General features: G+C 38.8%; 1 protein-coding gene across 3 annotated transcripts in view; it reads left to right on the top strand.

The window, feature by feature from the left end:
• EFCAB11 (EF-hand calcium binding domain 11) overlaps positions 1-18,733 on the top strand; it is a 172,059-nt gene that overhangs the window by 54,357 nt on the left and 98,969 nt on the right. The gene's annotated exons all lie outside the window — the stretch shown is intronic.

The following is an 18,733-nucleotide window of genomic DNA, read 5'->3' as shown; positions in this document are numbered from 1 at the left end:
GTTAGATTTAAAACACTGTGTTAGGTGCTGAAGACGTGACAACAAAAATGAATAACGGTCCCTTCCCTCATTTTACCAGGAAATATGTATAAGCGAGTAAGTAAATACAAGATAAATTTTTTGAGGGGTGAACATTAACAACTCGAGGGATCAAGGAAGACTTCCCACTAGAATTCACACCTTGAAAAGAAACTAAGCCATGAAGCTGAGTAAAGATTTTAAGAGACAAAGATGAAGAGTTATAGCATTCCAGACATAGGGAAATACTCATGCAAGGGCATGGAGGTAGATGGAATAATGAGTTCAGAAACAGAAAGTAGGTCAACTTGGTTAGAATACAGAGTGCATGCAGTAGATTAATGTGAAATAAGGTAAGTTGTAAATATAGTGTGAGCGGGGCTTTAAATGCCAAACAAAGAAATTTATATTTTATCCTGAGCTAGTAGGGAGCCACTGAATATTCTTGAGCAAGGGAGGTGATGTTGTCAGACTTGTCCTTTAGGAAGATTATTTTAGTAGCTGTGTGGAAGATGGATTGGGGGAGGAGGATGGAAGGAAGAATTCATTTAGGAGGCTATTAGTCCTAGTAGGAGGCTATTAGGTGATTAGGGTATGAATAGGGTAATGATGTAAATGGGAGGAAAAGAACAGATATGACACGTTATGAAGATAGAAGCAACATGACTCGATTGCTAATTGGGTTCAGTGGATGAGTGAAGAGTCAAGGATGACTCTAAGGTGCCTTTCCTGAGGGAATAGAATATTTTCTACCAAAATAAAGCAGTTTGGAAGAACTCTGGTTTTAGAGCAAGAATAATGAGCCCTCCTTAGATTTAATTAGTGTGAGATGCTAATGGGACATTGCGTGTAGATGTCCCACGGCCAGTCCACCGGTAATATAGGACTAGAGGTCAGAGGAGTGATGAGGATTTGATATATACGTTTGAGATTAGTGTAGATAGAAATGAGGAGAGAGAGATACAGAGAGACAGAGAGAGGGACAGGAGAGGAGAAGAGAGAAGAGGAGCTGAGCTCAAGACAAAAAACTGGAGGATATCCATATTTAAAGGTTGGGACATAAGTGATGATCCTGAAAAGGAAACTGAGAAGGAGTGGTCAGGTGAATGGAAAAGGAACCAGGAGAGAATAGTCTCCAAAAAATTGAGGTAGAAGAGAACATCCAGGGAGAGGGATGGTCAACAGTGACGAGCAACAGAGAGGTTAAGTAAGATGAAGACTGAGAAAAGGTTACTGGATTTGGTAATTAGTCAACAAGCATTTATTAAGCATATACAATGTGCCATTCGCTGTTCTAAGTTCTGGAGATACAAAGAAAGGCAAAAGACAGTCCTTGTTCTCAAGAATCTCACAGTCTGATGTATTTAAATGTATAACTGGTAGTTAAATCACTAGACTCCAAGAGGTTGAGGAGTGAATAGGAGGTAACAATGTATAAATTTTTTTCTACAAAAGAGAAGGAGAGGAGATAGAATGATGGCTCAAGAAGGTAGCTAGATGAAAGGAAGGTGTCTTTTTGTTTTTGTGTTTTTTATTGAGAATACATGGATGTATTTGTAGAAAGCAAAGAAGTTTCCAGTTGATAAAAAAAACAATGTGAGAGAAATGACAGTGACCAAAGGGACGTGGTCCTGAAGGATATAAGAGAGGATGTGATCAAAGCATCATGTGGAGAGGTTGGCCTTGGCAAGAAGAAGGGCAACCTGCCTGTCCGAATTTGTACCAATAGAGAAGGAAATGCGAGATTTTCCATGGAAGTTGTAAATTCAGGTGATAGAGGCATCGATCGGCTAGATCTCTTTTCCTCCCAAACTTTCTCTCTTCCAAACTTCCTTCCATTGAAGGCACCACCATTCTTCCAAAGTGATTTTCCTTAGGTGCAGACCTGACCATATCACTTCCCTACACGATAAATTCCATTGGCTCCCTACAGCCTCATGGATAAAATATAGACTCCTTTTTAGCTTTTAAAGCCCTTCACAACATGTCCCCTACCTAGCTTTCCAACCTCACCGGACATTACTCCTCTTCTCTGCCATCTAGCCAAACTATACTTCTCTCTGTTCTTCACATACATCTCTATCTTATATCTGTGTGCATTAGCCCTGGTCCTCCCCCATACATGGACCGTACTCCCTCCAGACTTGAGCCTCATAGAATCCATTTCATCCTTCAAGCTCAATTACTACTTTCTATGTGAAGCCCTTTCCTGATCTCTCCAAAATGTTAGTGCCCTCCCTTCCATACTACCTTATATTGAACTATTTTTATTTATTTGTATTTATCCTCTTTATATTTATTCTACATATAGTTAAATATTGTGCTTGTTGTCTCTCCCATTAGAACATAAGCTCCTTATGAATAGGGTTTGTTTCATTTTTATAGAACTTAGTAATGAGCCTAAATCAATATTAGTTGTGTAAGAAATACTTGTTGATTGATTGGTCTATTCTTTTAAAAAAAAATGACCTTAAACTAAGCCAAGTATGCTTATCATTTGGAATCTGTCTATGCACTTTTGAAGAACAGAAAGGGACCTAAGGAGGTAGAATATTTCTTGCCAAGGGAAAGACATCTAATTCTTTTTTTGAGTATTAGAAACAATTCCCAGTACTAAAGACTCAAGAAAAGATACTTGAAAATCATCACTAGCATACTTACTCCTAGTGAGCCTTTATCTTGATGGTTGAGTTAGGGTATTTAAAAAAATAAATCATGACATATATATATGTATGTGTGTGTGTGTGTGCACATAATATGTACATGTATGTAAACACACTGTATTGTGAGCATGTAGGAGACAGGAACTGGATCTTTGACTTCATTGATATAGAGTACTCACATATATAGATATACTACTTATGTAGAAAACTCAGTTACAAAAGTGCTTTCTTGGCTAAATTGCATAAATTTTTCCTTGAAATGGAACTCAGAAGGGCTGATGAAATCATGTAACCATTAAATAAGTGCTTTAGCTGGTGTGTAGTTTAATATGATCTCCTAAGAAATATTTTCTAGAAATTGCAGATAACCTTTGATTTTAAAAAATCTGGTAGGTTTTTCTCTTTATGCATAGAAATGTAGCCATTTGTCTCAATTCCTAAATTATGAGATGTTGTATAATATAAGCAAAGCAACCGTGATAGTTTATTCCTAATGAACTTTCTGCTGAGCATGAAATGACAATGCCTGCAAATTATCAACAATGAAAACTTAAGGCTGCAGCTCCAATTGAATTAATAATCGAGATGCCCTAAATGCATCTTAAAACAACAATAAAGAAGGGCTAGGGAGACCGTGCCCATCTCATATCGTTAGTTATTCACCAAGCAGACGAGTCCCCATGTCCTCACTGAACACATGCAAACAGAATCTCCATTTGCACCTTGAATTCGTTGTTTCGCTTTTCCTGCTCGATGAATGGAATGGAATCACATGCCGGAGGTGTTTCAGAAATTTTTGAGTTTTGTTCCATACTAAAAGTGACCTCATTGTTTTGTGCTTCTTTTCCATAATTATACAGTAACAGGAAAATAAACTGGCTCTGGATACAGCCCACAGCAGAAATCTTGTGTTCTTTATGCAAGTTTGATTTATAGACATGTACTGCAGAGCTGAGCGAGTATGAAACATTCATCTTCCCGTTGCTAGTTGCCATGGCGATATAGTACACAGTGCAATGTCATCCCAGTTCTGGCAATGCCTGCACTAGTTTATGTCTTTGTTGTTCTCGCTCTTAAGCAACTGCCTTGCATTCTTTCATCATTACAATTAGTCATGTTCACAAGTTTTTATCTTAAATAGAGCATCATTTTAATGCAGGGAGAGCATTTAAATTTTCATAGCTTTCAAGAGGCTTTGTGTTTTTGTTTGTTTCTTCCTTTCGTCTTTTGGGAGAACAGGTCATATGCTTTTTTTGGTGCTTAATTTTCTTTTACCATACCTGTGATTTGATTGGTTTAGAGAACTCCTAGTAAAGACACTCACTGTACTATTGCAGTTCTGCACCTGTTCTGCAACTTAAAATTGCTTGGGGGCATTGAAAGGTTAAGTGACCAGCCCAGAATCACTCCATCAATATTCTGGTCAAAGGCAAACTTGAACCCAGTTCACCCTGTCTCCAAGACTGACTTTCTATCCACTGTGTCACAGCCACCTCTCATATATTAATGCCCCCCCCCAAATTTTTACAGTTATATTTTAAAAGGGTCTGACAGGAAAATAAAACTATTATAGGGAAACTTTGGAACTCCGGATTCTTATGTTCCCCAGTGTTTTCAACTGAGTATAGGTCTAAATTTAGGATCTCAAGGTAATGCTAACCAAAAGAACCTACATACTTATAAAGCTCTTTTTTTCAGCTTCCTTTCTTTGCCAGAGTCTCACCAACATCAATATTTGAATAAAAATGTGTGGGTTAAATATGGTGGACTTGGGGGGCGGAGCCAAGATGGCAGCTGGTAAGCACGGACTACAGTGAGCTCCGTACCCGAGTCCCTCCAAAAACCTATAAAAATGGCTCTGAACCAATTCTAGAACGGCAGAACCCACAGAACAGCAGAGGGAAGCAGGGCCCCAGCCCAGGACAGCCTGGATGGTCTCTGGGTGAGGTCTATTCCACACGGAGCTGGGAGCTGGGAGCTGGGAGCTGGGAACGGAGTGGAGCAGAGCCCAGCCTGAGCGGCGTGGACGATCCAGACCAGAAGCCGGGCGGAGGGGGCCCTAGCGCCCTGAATATGTGAGCTGCGGCAGTTACCAGACCCCTCGACCCACAAACACCAAAGACTGCTGAGAAGGTTAGTGGGAAAAGCTGCGGGAGTGGAAGGAGTTCGAGGTTCGGCTTCCAGCCCCGGGGGCAGCGGAGGTGGGGCAGCTACAGCTGTTGTTACTTCCGGCTCCAGGCCCACCTGGTGGGAGGAATTAAGTGGCGGATCAGAGCAGGAGTGCAACAGCCTGCTGAAGATCTAAGCCCAGTCTGGACTGGGGGTCCTTGGGGAAGGAGGAGTGCGGCTCTGACAGAGCTGGCACCTCCCCCCCAAACGTAGAACATAGAACTTGTAAGTCTACAAGCAGTCATACCCCACTGAAAAACTCAAGGGTCAAGTTAGTTGGTTGGGAATATGGCCAGGCAGCGAAAACGCACCCAGATTCAGTCTCAGACTTTGGATTCTTTCTTTGGTGACAAAGAAGACCAAAACATACAGCCTAAAGAAGACAACAAAGTCATAGAGCCTACAACAAAAGCCTCCAAGAAAAACATGAACTGGCCCCAGGCCATAGAAGAACTCAAAAAGGATTTGGAAAAGCAAGTTAGAGAAGTAGAGGAAAAATTGGGAAGAGAAATGAGAAGGATGCGAGAAAACCATGAAAAACAAGTCAATGACTTGCTAAAGGAGACCCAAAAAAATACTGAAAAATACACTGAAGAAAACAACACCTTAAAAAACAGACTAACTCAAATGGCAAAAGAGCTCCAAAAAGCCAATGAGGAGAAGAATGCCTTGAAAGGCAGAATTAGCCAAAAGGAAAAGGAGGTCCAAAAGACCACTGAAGAAAATACTACTTTAAAAATTAGATTGGAGCAAGTGGAAGCTAGTGACTTTATGAGAAATCAGGATATTATAAAACAGAACCAGAGGAATGAAAAAATGGAAGACAATGTGAAATATCTCCTTGGAAAAACCACTGACCTGGAAAATAGATCCAGGAGAGATAATTTAAAAATTATTGGACTACCTGAAAGCCATGATCAAAAAAAGAGCCTAGATACCATCTTTCAGGAAATTATCAAGGAGAACTGCCCTGATATTCTAGAGCCACAGGGCAAAATAGAAATTGAAAGAATCCATCGATCGCCTCCTCAAATAGATCCCAAAAAGAAATCTCCTAGGAATATTGTTGCCAAATTCCAGAGCTCCCAGATCAAGGAGAAAATATTGCAAGCAGCCAGAAAGAAACAATTTGAGTATTGTGGAAACCCAATCAGAATAACCCAAGATCTGGCAGCTTCTACATTAAAAGATCGAAGGGCTTGGAATGCGATATTCCGGAGGTCAATGGAGCTAGGATTAAAACCTCGAATCACCTACCCAGCAAAACTGAGTATCATGTTCCAAGGCAAAATATGGATTTTCAATAAAATAGAGGACTTTCAAGCTTTCTCAGTGAAAAGACCAGAACTGAATAGAAAATTTGACTTTCAAACACAAGAATCAAGAGAAGCATGAAAAGGTAATCAAGAAACGGAAATTGCAAGGGACTTACTAAAGTTGAACTGTTTTGTTTACATTCCTACATGGAAAGATGATGAGTATGATTCATGAGACCTCAGTATTAGGGTAGTTGAAAGGAATATGCATATGCATATATATATATATATATGTATATATATATGTTTATGTATATATATAAGTGAATGTGTATGTATGTATATATCTATGTGTATATGTATGTATGTGTATGTATGTGTATATATATATGTGTTTATATATGAATATATATATATATATATATGTAAAAGAGAGAGAGCAGACACAGGGTGAGTTGAAGATGAAGGGAAGATATCTAAAAGAAATAAAATGAAATTAAGGGATGAGAGACCAACATACTGAGAGAGGGAGATAGGGAGAGATAGAATGGGGTGGATTATCTCGCATAAAGGTTGCAAGAGGAAGCAGTTCTATGGGAGGAGGGGAGAGGGCAGGTGAGGGGGGAATGAGTGAACCTTGCTCTCAGCAGATTTGGCCTGAGGGGGAATACCATACATGCTTAGTTGGGTATTTTACCCCACAGGAAAGAAGAGGGAGGAAGATAAAAAAAAAATAAAAATAAAAGGTGGGGGGATGATGGAGGGGAGGGCAGATGGGGGTGGAGGTAATCAAAACAAACACTTTGGAAAGGGGACAGGGTCAAGGGAGAAAATTCAATAAAGCAGGATGGGTTGGGAAGGAGCAAAATGTAGTTAGCCTTTCACAACATGAATATTGTGGAAGGGTTATACATAATAATACATGTGTGGCCTAGGTTGAATTGCTCAACTTCTTAGGGAGGGTGGGTGGGAAGGGAAGAGGGAAGAGAATTTGGAACTCAAAGTTTTAAAATCAGATGTTCAAAAACAAAAAAAGTTTTTATATGCAACTAAAAAATAAGATACACAGGTGTAGAAATTTATCTTGCCCTACAAGAAAGGAAGGGAAAAGGGGATGAGAGGGGAGGGGGGTGATAGAGGGGAGGGCTGACTGGGGAACAGGGCAACCAGAATATAAGCCATCTTGGAGTGGGGGGGAGGGTAGAAATGGGGAGAAAATTTGTAATTCAAAATGTTGTGAAAATCAATGCTGAAAACCAAATATGTTAAATAAATAAATTGCATTTAAAAAAAAATATGGTGGACTTGATGTCCTGGGGATAGTAGAATCATAGTATCCGAAATCTGGAAAGGACCTTAGCATCTATCTAGTCAATTTATAGATGAGGAACAGGTATGCAGCAGCAAAGTGACCTCTCCAAGGAACTTACTTAGCTACCTAGGTCCTTATATGACTACTTAGTGGCAGAGTCTGGACTAGAAATCAGATCTCTTCACCCACCTTCTAAAGTTTTTTTACTTTCACTACCAGTCAATTAAATGCAAGGATGATCACTTCCTGGTGAATGTGCTGGTATGAATCTGAAAAACTGAGGCTGCCTTTCTACCTCTATATATTTTCATGTCAATTAGGATTGGCCAGGGTGCCCAGAATGGAAGGTTTCAGAAATAGTGTTGGAATTCACTCTTCTTGGCAGCCCTCCAGGGCACGCTGCAAACTGTATTTATTTGGTTTAGCTTTTGTTTGTTTAGCCTTGTGTAAAGTTTTTTTTTCCTCCAAACTTTCATCTTTTCCCTCCCTTGACCTCCATTTCTATTTGTAAAATACTTTTGCTAGTTTAATTCACATTACTGGTACAACTTAAGTTGATTGTACTCTTTCCCCAAATCAGTAGCCTTTGAGTAATTTATTTTTTACTCTTGATTACAAGTCGCATCTCTTGCTTCATAGGTATAAATTTTAATAATTAAAACATAATAACCTTTACATTTTCGTATTTGTCAACCTTTGTGCTATTGTCTCCAAACTCCTTTCTATTTATTTGCGTCTAAACCTTTGTTACACAAATCATAGATTAAATATAAAAAGGCTCTTACGTTTCTCCTCTTTTCTCCTGCTCCTTTCCAACGCCGCTTATATTTTCAGGCTCTTGGGCATGTGGCCAGTTCCATCCAAAGAATTGTAAAGGAAGAGAAGTTTGTTCTCATGAGTCCTTCCGCTGATCCGTTTTTCAATGGTCTCTTCCTTTTCCCTTTTCAGAGTATCTTTGTTCCTCTTTCATAATATCATTTTCCCTCTTTCATATCCTTGGTACTTACAGTTTTCTAGCCCTTCTCCCCACCTGCCTCATGTCCCTGTTAAAACTTATTTTACACCTGATCCCCTTTGGTTAGGCTCTTTTTGATTTCCAAGTATAAATCCTCTAAGTGTACTATGTGATGGAAAAAAATGCTGGAATAGAAGCCAGGGGACCTGAATTCTAACTCTGGCTATATACAGTGCAAGTCACTTGATCTCTTTGGGCTATGCATTCATAGTATTGGAAATGAAGGTATTAGAATATATGGTATCTAATGATCATTCCAGCTCTAAAAATGTGAATTCTCTAAGTCTTGTCGTGGGCAATGAACATAGCTCTCGAGGTTCTGCCCTAGAAATCTTTATACCCAGTCCTTTAAAGACTTCATCCACTTGATAACTTCTTCCAACAGTAACTTCCAAATCAGTCTGTGAATCCCAGAATGCTTCCTGCCAGTCAGCTTCATTAGAACCACTGATTGTACCTTTCTATCTCCCCTTAAAATCAATATAGTTAAGGTGGGTCTCCAGTCTTCCAAATACTCCTCCATGTACTTGATCACTATAGGTAGAGATTCTTTTATTTCCATTTTCAAAACCTCAGATTAACATATTTTTCACCACCCATAAATAATCTATTCACAAGTCCAGCCCATTTCATAATTTTTAACCGTTTGAATTCCTATCTTCCCTTTTCTAAGTTCCTAGTCTAATCTAAGTTTATATTTTACTCATCTTACCATATCTCCTTTCATATTGGTCTTCTGCATTTTAATGTCTACCCACTATAAACTAATAAACTTGCATCTAAAGTTGTTTCTTTCCCGTGACCAGTGTTGTAGGTGTGGATTTACTTCTAACTATGTGGATTTCGTCTGTGCAAAAAACTTCGATTTTAACTTATCAAAATTGGCCGTTTTATCTCTGGGATCTGCTTGTTTGGTGAAAAATTCTCCCCCTGTTCATAGTTGTAAAATATGTCTCCTGCCCTGTGCCTCTAATTTTTTATGATCTAACTTTTTATGTCCATATCCTATGTAATTTGGGAGTTTATTGTTGTGAAGATTTATATCACAGAAGGAATTTCTGTGAGATGACTTTCCAGCAGTTTTTCTCATAATGAGACCTTACCCCGAGTAGCTAGGGTCTTTGAGTTTGTTAAACATATGTTGTTGGGTTTGTTAGCTTCTATATGTTATGTACTTTATCTATTCCATTAATCACTTTCACTGGTTTTAACTAATACTAAATGATATTGATGATTACTGCTTTATAGTATACTTTGAAATCTCATACTAGGCCCCCTTCTTTCCTGCTTTTTTCCTTATTCCCAGATGAACTGCTACTAGATTTTCTGTAAAATAACTCTTTGGTAGTTTGGTAGTATGGCATTGCGTAAGTAAATTAATTTAGGTGAAATTATTATTTTCATTGTACTGCAATAGCCCAAGCATGAATACTTAACATGTTTCCATTTATTATGGTCTGCCTTTATTTCTGTGAAGAATATTTTGTGGTTGTATTCTTATAATTTCTGTGTATGTATGAGTCAGATACCAAAATTTTAATATATTTTGTAACTATTTTGAATGGACATTCACTTTCTGTCTTTTCTCACTGGGTTTTCTTAATGATACACAGAAAGGCTAAAGATGTATGTGGGTTTATTTTATATCCTGCAACTTTGCTGAAATTATTAATTGTTTTAATTAATTTTAGTTGCATCTCTGGAGTTCTCTAAGTAGAATGTCATTTTCTGCAAAAAGCAATATTTTTTCCTCTTTGTTTATGCATATTACCTCAATTTTTTGTCTTATTACTAGCATTTCTATAATTATATCAAATAAAAGAGATGATAATAAACATCCATTACCTCCAATTTTATTTGAAAGGCCTTTCATGTTCATCCATTATATATAGTAGTGGCTCTTTGTTTTAGATAGGTACTATTTGTGATATTAAGGAAAGATCCACTTATTCCTATGCTACTTGGTGTTTTTAAACATAAATAGTTACATTTTGTCATAATTTTTCTGCATCTATACATATAAATATGTAATTTTTATTGTTCTTATTGTTCATATTGTCTATTATGTTCATTGTTTTACTAATATTGAATCAACCCTTCATTTCTGGTATAATTATATCCAATCTGGTCATAGTGTAAAATTGTTTAAATTTGTTGCTGTAGCCTCTTTACTAATATTTCATTCAGTCTTTTCACGTTGATATTCATCGGGGATATTGGTGTATAAGTTTTTTTTTGTCTGCTTTGTCTTTCTCTATTTTAGGCATCAAAACCAGACTTTGTCACAGAAAGAATTTGGTAGCATCCCTTCTTTTTCTGTTTTTGTAAGTGGTGGATACAATATTGGAATCAATTGTATTGTTAATGAAGGTTTGAATGATTTTACTTGTAAATCCATATATTCCTAGAGGGTTTCCCCCCCATGGGAGATAATTTGTGGCTTTTTTCAGTGTCTTTTATTTTAAATTTGAATACTTAAATTCTGTATTCTTTTAATTTGAGTATTTTACATTTTGTAAATATTCATCTAATTTATTTGTTATCAGTTTTATTGACCTATAATTGGGCAAAATTTGTTCAGTCCTTTTCAGTCGTGTCTACCTCTTCATGACCCCATTTGGGGTTTTCTTGCCAGAGATACTGGAGTGGTTGACATTTCCTTCTCCAGTTCATTTTACAGATGAGGAAACTGAGGCAAACAGGGTTAAGTGAATTGCCCAGGGTCACACAGCTAGTAAGTGTTTGAGGACAGATTTTAACTCAGGTCTTCCTAACTCCAGGCTCAGCACTCTGTAAACATAGACAGACAAAAATAGAAACATAAGATAAACATAAACATACGATAGTTTGGAGGCAGCTAGGTGGTACAGTGGATAGAGTACTGGGTCTGGAGTCAGGAAGATTTATTTTCCTGAGTTCAAATGTGGACTCAGACACTTACTAGCTGTGTGACCCTGGGCAATTCACTTAACCCTGTTTGCCTCTGTTTCCAATAAGTGTCTGAGGCTGAATTTGAACTCAGGAAGATGAGTCTTCCTGCCTCTAGGCCCTCTATCCCTGTGTCACCTAGCTGCCCACTGGGCAAAATAGTTACTAATAATTTACCCTTTTCTTATTTAGTTGTTCTGAATTCTTCGTTTTTTATACTGGAAATTTCTTTTTCTTTTCTTTCAAAAAAAACCAGATCAGCCAATAGTCAATTTTATTAGTTTTGTTTTGTTTTTTGGAGGGGGAAGGCAAGGCAATTGGGGTTAAGTGACTTGCCCAAGGTCACATAGCTAGTAAGTGTCAAAAGTCTGAGGGCGCATTTGAACTTAGGTCCTCCTGACCCCAGGACTGATGCTCTATTCACTGTGCCACCTAGCTGCCCCTTATTTTATTAGTTTTTCAAATAACCAATTCCTTGTTTTATCTGTCAAATAACCAACTCCTAGTTTTATCTATCAAGTCATTGGGTATTTTTTTTGGTTGTTATTTGAGACTGAGTTGGTGGGGGGAGGAAAGAAGAGTTGTTTTCAATTTTATTATTCTCTTTTAGCTTGAGAATTTTTGCTTTTATATTAGAGTTTCTTATGTGTTGGTTTTTCTAGGTTTTTTTTTTAGTTGCCTGCCAAATTCTTCAGTAACGTTATTTCTGTCCTTTGTTGATGAAAGTATTTAGAGCAAAATTTTTTTCCATAAGCACCACTTTTTTCAGTCCTTCAAGTCATGCCCGAGTCTTTGTGACCCCATTTGGGGTTTTCTTGACAAAGAAGTTAGGTTTAGGATAAAAAGGAAGAAAGAAATATGGTACCTCGTCTTTTTGTTTGATCGTGATTTTCAGTTTGTTTGAGGATTCTTAAGTTATCACCTAAAGTCTCTTTTGTTATTTGTTTTTTATATTATATACTTTACTTACATTTTCTCCTTTGCTTTCTCGATGTTCTGTTTTTGTTTTGTTTTTCCTTCATGTTGTTTCATTGATGCATTCAGATTTATTGGCTCCATCTTAGTTTTCAGGGAGTCCAGTGCTTAGGTAAGATTATCCAACTTCTGTTCTAAGTTATTTTCCTTATTTCATTTTGGTTTTTGCTTCGTTATATTCCAGATACCACTAGAGTCCTTATGATATTGCCTTTTCATGTCTGAAGTTCTGTTTACAGTGGTCATATAGTTACTCTTCTTTTGGGTGTACTTCTTGGGTGTTTCTTGACACATAGTATTTCTTTATTTGTGTTCAGCGTCTTTTTTCTGTTTACTATTATCTCAAGCCTCAGTTCTTGGTTTATGGCTTTGTGTCAGGGCTGGACTCTGCCATACCTTGTGTTGTTGAATGAGGTACTCAGCTCCTGTTTGGTCCTAACCTTGATTTCCTGGACTCCTACCTTTGCTTTCCCCCATCTTGGTGTGTCTGAACTCGAGTACTGACAGGTTCCAGACTCCTCTGGACCTTCAGAGTGCTACCAGTTTTTTGCTGCCCACTGTAGCTTCCCAGTCAGAGCCCTGCTGGCTCCTGGCCCCCAAGAACACAGTACTACAGGCTTCTGGTACCTCTGAGGTATCTCCTTCTAGAGAGGTGACCACCTGCCAGCCTGTTTACCTGTGTTCATTCTGGCTTCCCTGATAGGATTCTTCTTCTAGTACCAGCAGACTTCTGGATATCTTTTGTCCTGCTGTGGACTAGATGAAGAAATTTACTGTTGTTTCTTTTTGGATTTCTTGACCATTATTTGATCTGGTGTCCTTTATAGTTCTTTACTAAAATATACATGGAAGAGCTAGGCTCCTTCATAACTTTTCAAATTAACATCTTAACCAAAAGTCTCTAGACATTTTAAGTTGATGGGTGCTTTGACTGGAGTGAAGACATTGGGAACCACAAAGATCCAAATCTGAAAGGGGCAGGATTGTTAGGAGTCGGTACCACAGTTTAGTGGTAACTTTAATTTAGGGTTAAAGGGGAAGGAACTGGAAATGCCTCCTAAGATTTGTGCTTGGTGATTGGGAATAGATAGATAGATAGACAGATAGATAGATAGATAGATAGATAGATAGATAGATAGATAGATAGATAGATATTATATGTGTGTAGATATATATGGGGAAATTTGGAATGGAAGAAAGTGTTGACTTTTGAGGGAAGATAATGCATTTTGTATATATCCACTCTCCACCTCAAACTCAGCATCCTAGTGACTGAAATGTTCTGAACAAACCTTAAAACAAAGAATTAACTCTTTTTTTTTTGAGGCAACTGGGGTTGTGATTTGCCAGGGTCACACAGCTAGTAAGTGTTTGAGGCCGCGTTTGAACTCAGGTCTTCCTGACTCCAGGGCCTGTGCCACCTAGCTGCCGCTGCTTAACTCTTAAATAAGATAGGACTTCAAACTTAGATTTAGGAAGCCCTAGCATAAAGTTGGTAATTGAAACCTTCATTACCATACAGAAAATAGTACAGAGAGAGAACAGAGGGTTGAGAACGGAGCTTAGGAGGATATCCACAAATTAGAGGTTAGGATGAGAAAGACAAGCCAAGGAAGCTAACATAATATGTGTGTGTGTGTGTGTGTGCGCGCGCGTGCGCACATAGATATATATATATGCACATGTATATGTATATATATGCACATGTACGTGTGTGTGTGTGTGTGTGTGTGTGTGTGTGTGTGTGTGTGTGTGTGTGTATGGAGAACCAGAGTAATAGAATCTCAGGGAAGCCAAGGGAAAGAAAGTTTTAAGAAGAAAGGAGTGATTAACAATATAAAAAGGCTCTAAAGAGGTCAAAGAGAATGAGAATAGAAAAAAGGACATTGGATATTTTAGACCTTGATTAGCCTTGAAAAGAGCGTAGTGTAGGGCAAAGAGTCCAATCATATCATATTAAAAAGAAAAGATACTAAAGAAATAGATTTAGGATATTGGGCTAAGGGATTCTAATATTCAGTTCACTTTGATTCAACACTTATTAAGCACTTACTATATGCAGATCATTGTGGTAGGTGCTGAGGAAACACAGACATGAATAAACTCTTCCCTGCCCAAAAAGAGCTTACATTCTATTGAGAAGGTTGGACAGATTAGTAAAAAATAAGTAATTTAAGGACATGTGGAAAGCATTAGCAACTGAGAGGGGATGAGGAAAGAGATAGCACCCAAGCGGAGCCTTGAAAACAATTAGATATTCCAAGAGGTAGATATGAGGAGGAAGAACATTTTAGGTATGGGGCACACAGCCTGTGCAAAAGTCCAAAGGAGAGAGATGAAACATCCTATATGGGAAACAGCAATAGGCCAGTTCAGCCAAACCATGTTAGAAGGTGAAGGGGAGAGGGGGAGGAGAGGAGGAAAGAGATAATGTAAAATAAATCTGGAAAGATAGTCTTGATCAAGAGTGTCTAGGGCTTTAAATGCCAAATGGGGAAGTTTGTATATTATCCCAGGGACAGCAGGGAGCCAATTAAGGAAGGTTCTTGAGTTAAGGGAGACTCACAGTCACATCACTTAGGAATATCAGCATGGTAGTGGAGAGAAGGGGGAGAAAGTAAAGAGAGAAACACTTGTATTCTTCCAAGTAGTTCAATAAACTCACTTACCCAGATATTGTTCTTCTTTCTAAAAACACTGTGGGCTGAAAAACAAGGTAATTTCAGATTAACTAGTAGCTTTATAACTTCTGCCATACAAATGCATTTGAGAAAGTAAGAGGATCAAGGAAGTGGTCTTGTGACTATGTCTACCTGAGGAAAATAACTCGTCCGAACATTCTCGCGTGGACCAGAAAGAGAGATGAACATAACCATGGTGCAAGGAAATGGTCATCGTCCTCCCTCTGGAATCCTCTCCAGATGCATGCTCTTAATGAGGAATTTCAGATTTCCTGTGAAAAAAGGGGCTGTTCTTAATTACAAAGCTAAATAATATTGATATCTATATTATAGACAGAGATATCTAACTGCAAAGGGTTCATAGATACAGTCATTTTAGCACAGTGCCTGGCACATAATAAATGTTATATACATGTTAGCTGTTATTATTATCAGTTATCTGGAATTGTCTGACCTTTTCTTTAGCATTCTTTAGCTGGTGCCTACATTTCATCTTCTTAGATTAGTCTTGATTTTCTAGCCTGTTGAGGTGTTTTCATCCTGATCCGGCATCCGCTTTGGTTTGCCATCTATGCCTTCATTCGCCTCCCCCAGACCCTAATGGAGACAGCCGAGCTTGTGAAATAACTATGCTTCCCAACCATTGTCAAATGAAATGGTTCCATGTTGGATTCTCTCAGTAGAAATGACAGTAGAGATATCACCCTCTGCTTTGCTGCTACATCCTAAAGACCATGGAACCTTTGCATGTGATTTTCAACTGAAACCTTCCATATGTGTCAGTAAGTAAACAATTATTAAGCACCAACTATGTGCCAGGCAGTGTGCTGAGCTCCGAGGACACAAAGAGAAGCAGGAGACAATCCCTGCCCTCAAGGAGCTCGGAATCTAATGGGAGAAGAGAATTTGGACAAAGAAGCTGATAGTGGGAGAGGGTAGGGCATGCCTGGCTGGAGGCTTGATGAAATCTAGCGCAGTGCAGCTGATTGGGAAATGGTTTGGTCATTCTCCTTCAATGAAGGATCTGGGAGGAACTCTCCACTATCCTCTCCAGTTACCAGGGGTACAGGGTATCTTGGAGGTGTGAGTTTCATATTTGATGCAAGGTGGTGGGATGACTGAGAGCATGATGAAATCCAATACGTGTTGAGAATGTGAGCTCCTTGAGAACAGAGACTTTCTTAATTTTCTATTTGTATCCCCAGTGATTTGTACATAGTAAGCACTTAATAAATGTTTATTAATACTTATTCGTTCATTCAAATCACTGCTAAAAAATAGTAAACAGCACAGATCCTCTGAGCCCTCCAGTAGAAGCCTCCTCTAAAAGTGGCCTCAAACAAGCCAGTCATTCAACCAGCTCCACATACATAAACCTAGCCTGCATCTTTCCATCTTGCCCTTTGTTAAATGCTTGCTAAATTCTAGCTAAACTACAGTATTTATCTACAGTATTCTTTACCACGTTTGTTTCCCCATTGGCAAAGGAAATGAAGTTGATCTGGAATTCTGGAAGCCGTTTCTTCCTTTTCAAGATGTTCTGTTGTTGGTCCATCGTTTTTCGGTTGTGTTCAACTCTTTGTGACCCCGTTTGGGGTTTTCTTGGCAAAGGTCCTGGAGTGGTTTGTCATTTCCTTTCCCCACTCATTTTATAGGTGAGGAAACTGAGGCAAACAGGGTTAAGTGACTTGTCCGGGGTCACACAGCTAGCAAGTGTCAGAGGCCAGGTTTGAGCTCAGAAAGATGAGTCTTCTTCACTCCAGCCCACCGCTCTATCTGCTGCACCACCTAGCTGCCTTTCAGGATGTTCATTTAGCATGTTTTAATATGCTCTGGAATCTTACCAGGAAGCAGAGTTATCCTCCCTGGCTTCTTGTGTGCAGATTCCATTCTCTTCCCTTTTTTGTTGTTTGCTCTTCTCCAGTCTCCTAGCACCTTCTTGTTCTCCATGCTCTTAACCTTCTGTTAGTATTAATGATGACAGTAATAATAGTGAAAGCTAGCCTTATATAGTGCTCTAAAGTGTGCAAATCACTTTACACGCTCACTCGTTTGATCCTCACAAAGACCCTGTGAGGCAGTTGCTATTAATAATCCCCATTTTATAGGGGATGAAACTGAAAGAAACAGAGGTGAATGACTGTCCAGGATTATACAGCAAAATAACTGTCTGAGGTAGGCAGGATTTGAACCCAAGTCTTCCTAGCATCAAGTCCAGCACTGCCCACTGTACCACCTAGCTACCTTTAGTAGCTTGTGAGTCACATCCAAAATTCTTGCTGTGCCCTTGGGATGTGATCAGGGATGTTTTGGACAGAGCTGATGGTTAAATTTTCAGTGTGAGTATTTACACCTTGGAAATGGGCAAACAGTACAAATCAGGGCTTGACGTATTGTTTTCTTAATTGTTTAGACTTAAGAAATGATAGAGAAAATGTTAACAATGCAGATTAAACTTAAAAGCATGTCCTGCCTTTCCAGAGAGTTGGTTATTAAACATTATTATTAATTTGAGCATTATTAAAAATACACCATTTGATGTGACTCATCCAGCCTTGGTCACATAACTCGACAAAGGGCAGCTGGGGGCTCTCCCACCCGCTACTTTTCTTGGGTCTCAACTCCCTATTAGCAATTTTGGTTCTCTCCTTTTTAATCTAAAGAACATTTTGCCTGGCAGAGGAAGTGGAAGGAAAATAAAGAGTTGAGCAGCAGGCCCATCTCCTCCATGATTCTCCTGTTTTTCTTATCACAACTTTAAACATTTAAAAATATATATATTTTTGTTCCCTTTAGCTGTCCTTGCCAACTCCAGCTCATTTTCAGCTTTACTGTTCCTCATGCTATTCTTACATGATTTTGGCACGCTTCATATCCACCCTCCATTACCTGACCTTTCTTCCATCGTTAGTACTGTGTGTCTTTTAAATATCTAAATTGGCCAACTAGTTCCTGGTACATCCACATCCGTTTCTTTAGACAACTCCTTTTTTGTTCCTCTTCTCATTGCAATTGTATCTTCTTTGTCTTCAGAAGTTCATTCTTGAGAGCTTTGCATCTCTCCGTGTCCGACTTCCCTGTAAAATTTTATTTGGTTCATGGGATCCTGAACCCTTTGAAATCTTCTTTGCCAAGATTTAGGGTGTCTGTCCTCAACCAGCTTCAATGGGCACGTTCCCCCAAGGTTCTCATCCTTTCCACCCTAGCAGCCTATTTTTCTAGGGCTGGCTATTGCTCTGTCTTGCAGCAGCAGTGGATTGAGCACTCAGCCTGGAGACAGGAAGACCAACATTCAAGTCAGGCCTCAGGTACTTCCCACCTAGGTGAACCTGGAAAAGTCACTTAACCTCTTTCTGCCTCAGTATCCCCTAAAATGGCGATAATAATAGGACCTCCCTTGCAGAGTTGTTGAGGATCAAATGAGCTAAATTTGTAAAGTGCCTAGCATAGTGCCTGTCTAATAGTAGAACTTAATAAATGGTTGTTCCCTTCCTTCCTTTCCAGTACTAATTTCCAATTCATTGGTAATAAAACGAGTACTTCTCTGGGAATCAGACCTCGGGAATCTGTCCCAGCTTTATTCTTAGTAACCGTCTGACCTTGAGCAAATGTCCTCATCCGCAAAATAATGCATTTGGAGCAGATGATTTCTAAGGTAACCTGTCCAGCTTTAAAATTCAATTCTGTGATTCCTTTAATTTCCCCTGACCTACATT

This window comes from Trichosurus vulpecula, chromosome 8, assembly GCF_011100635.1.
Source record: "Trichosurus vulpecula isolate mTriVul1 chromosome 8, mTriVul1.pri, whole genome shotgun sequence".
Lineage (NCBI taxonomy): Eukaryota > Metazoa > Chordata > Mammalia > Diprotodontia > Phalangeridae > Trichosurus > Trichosurus vulpecula.
This window is presented reverse-complemented; position numbering and strand designations above follow the sequence as displayed.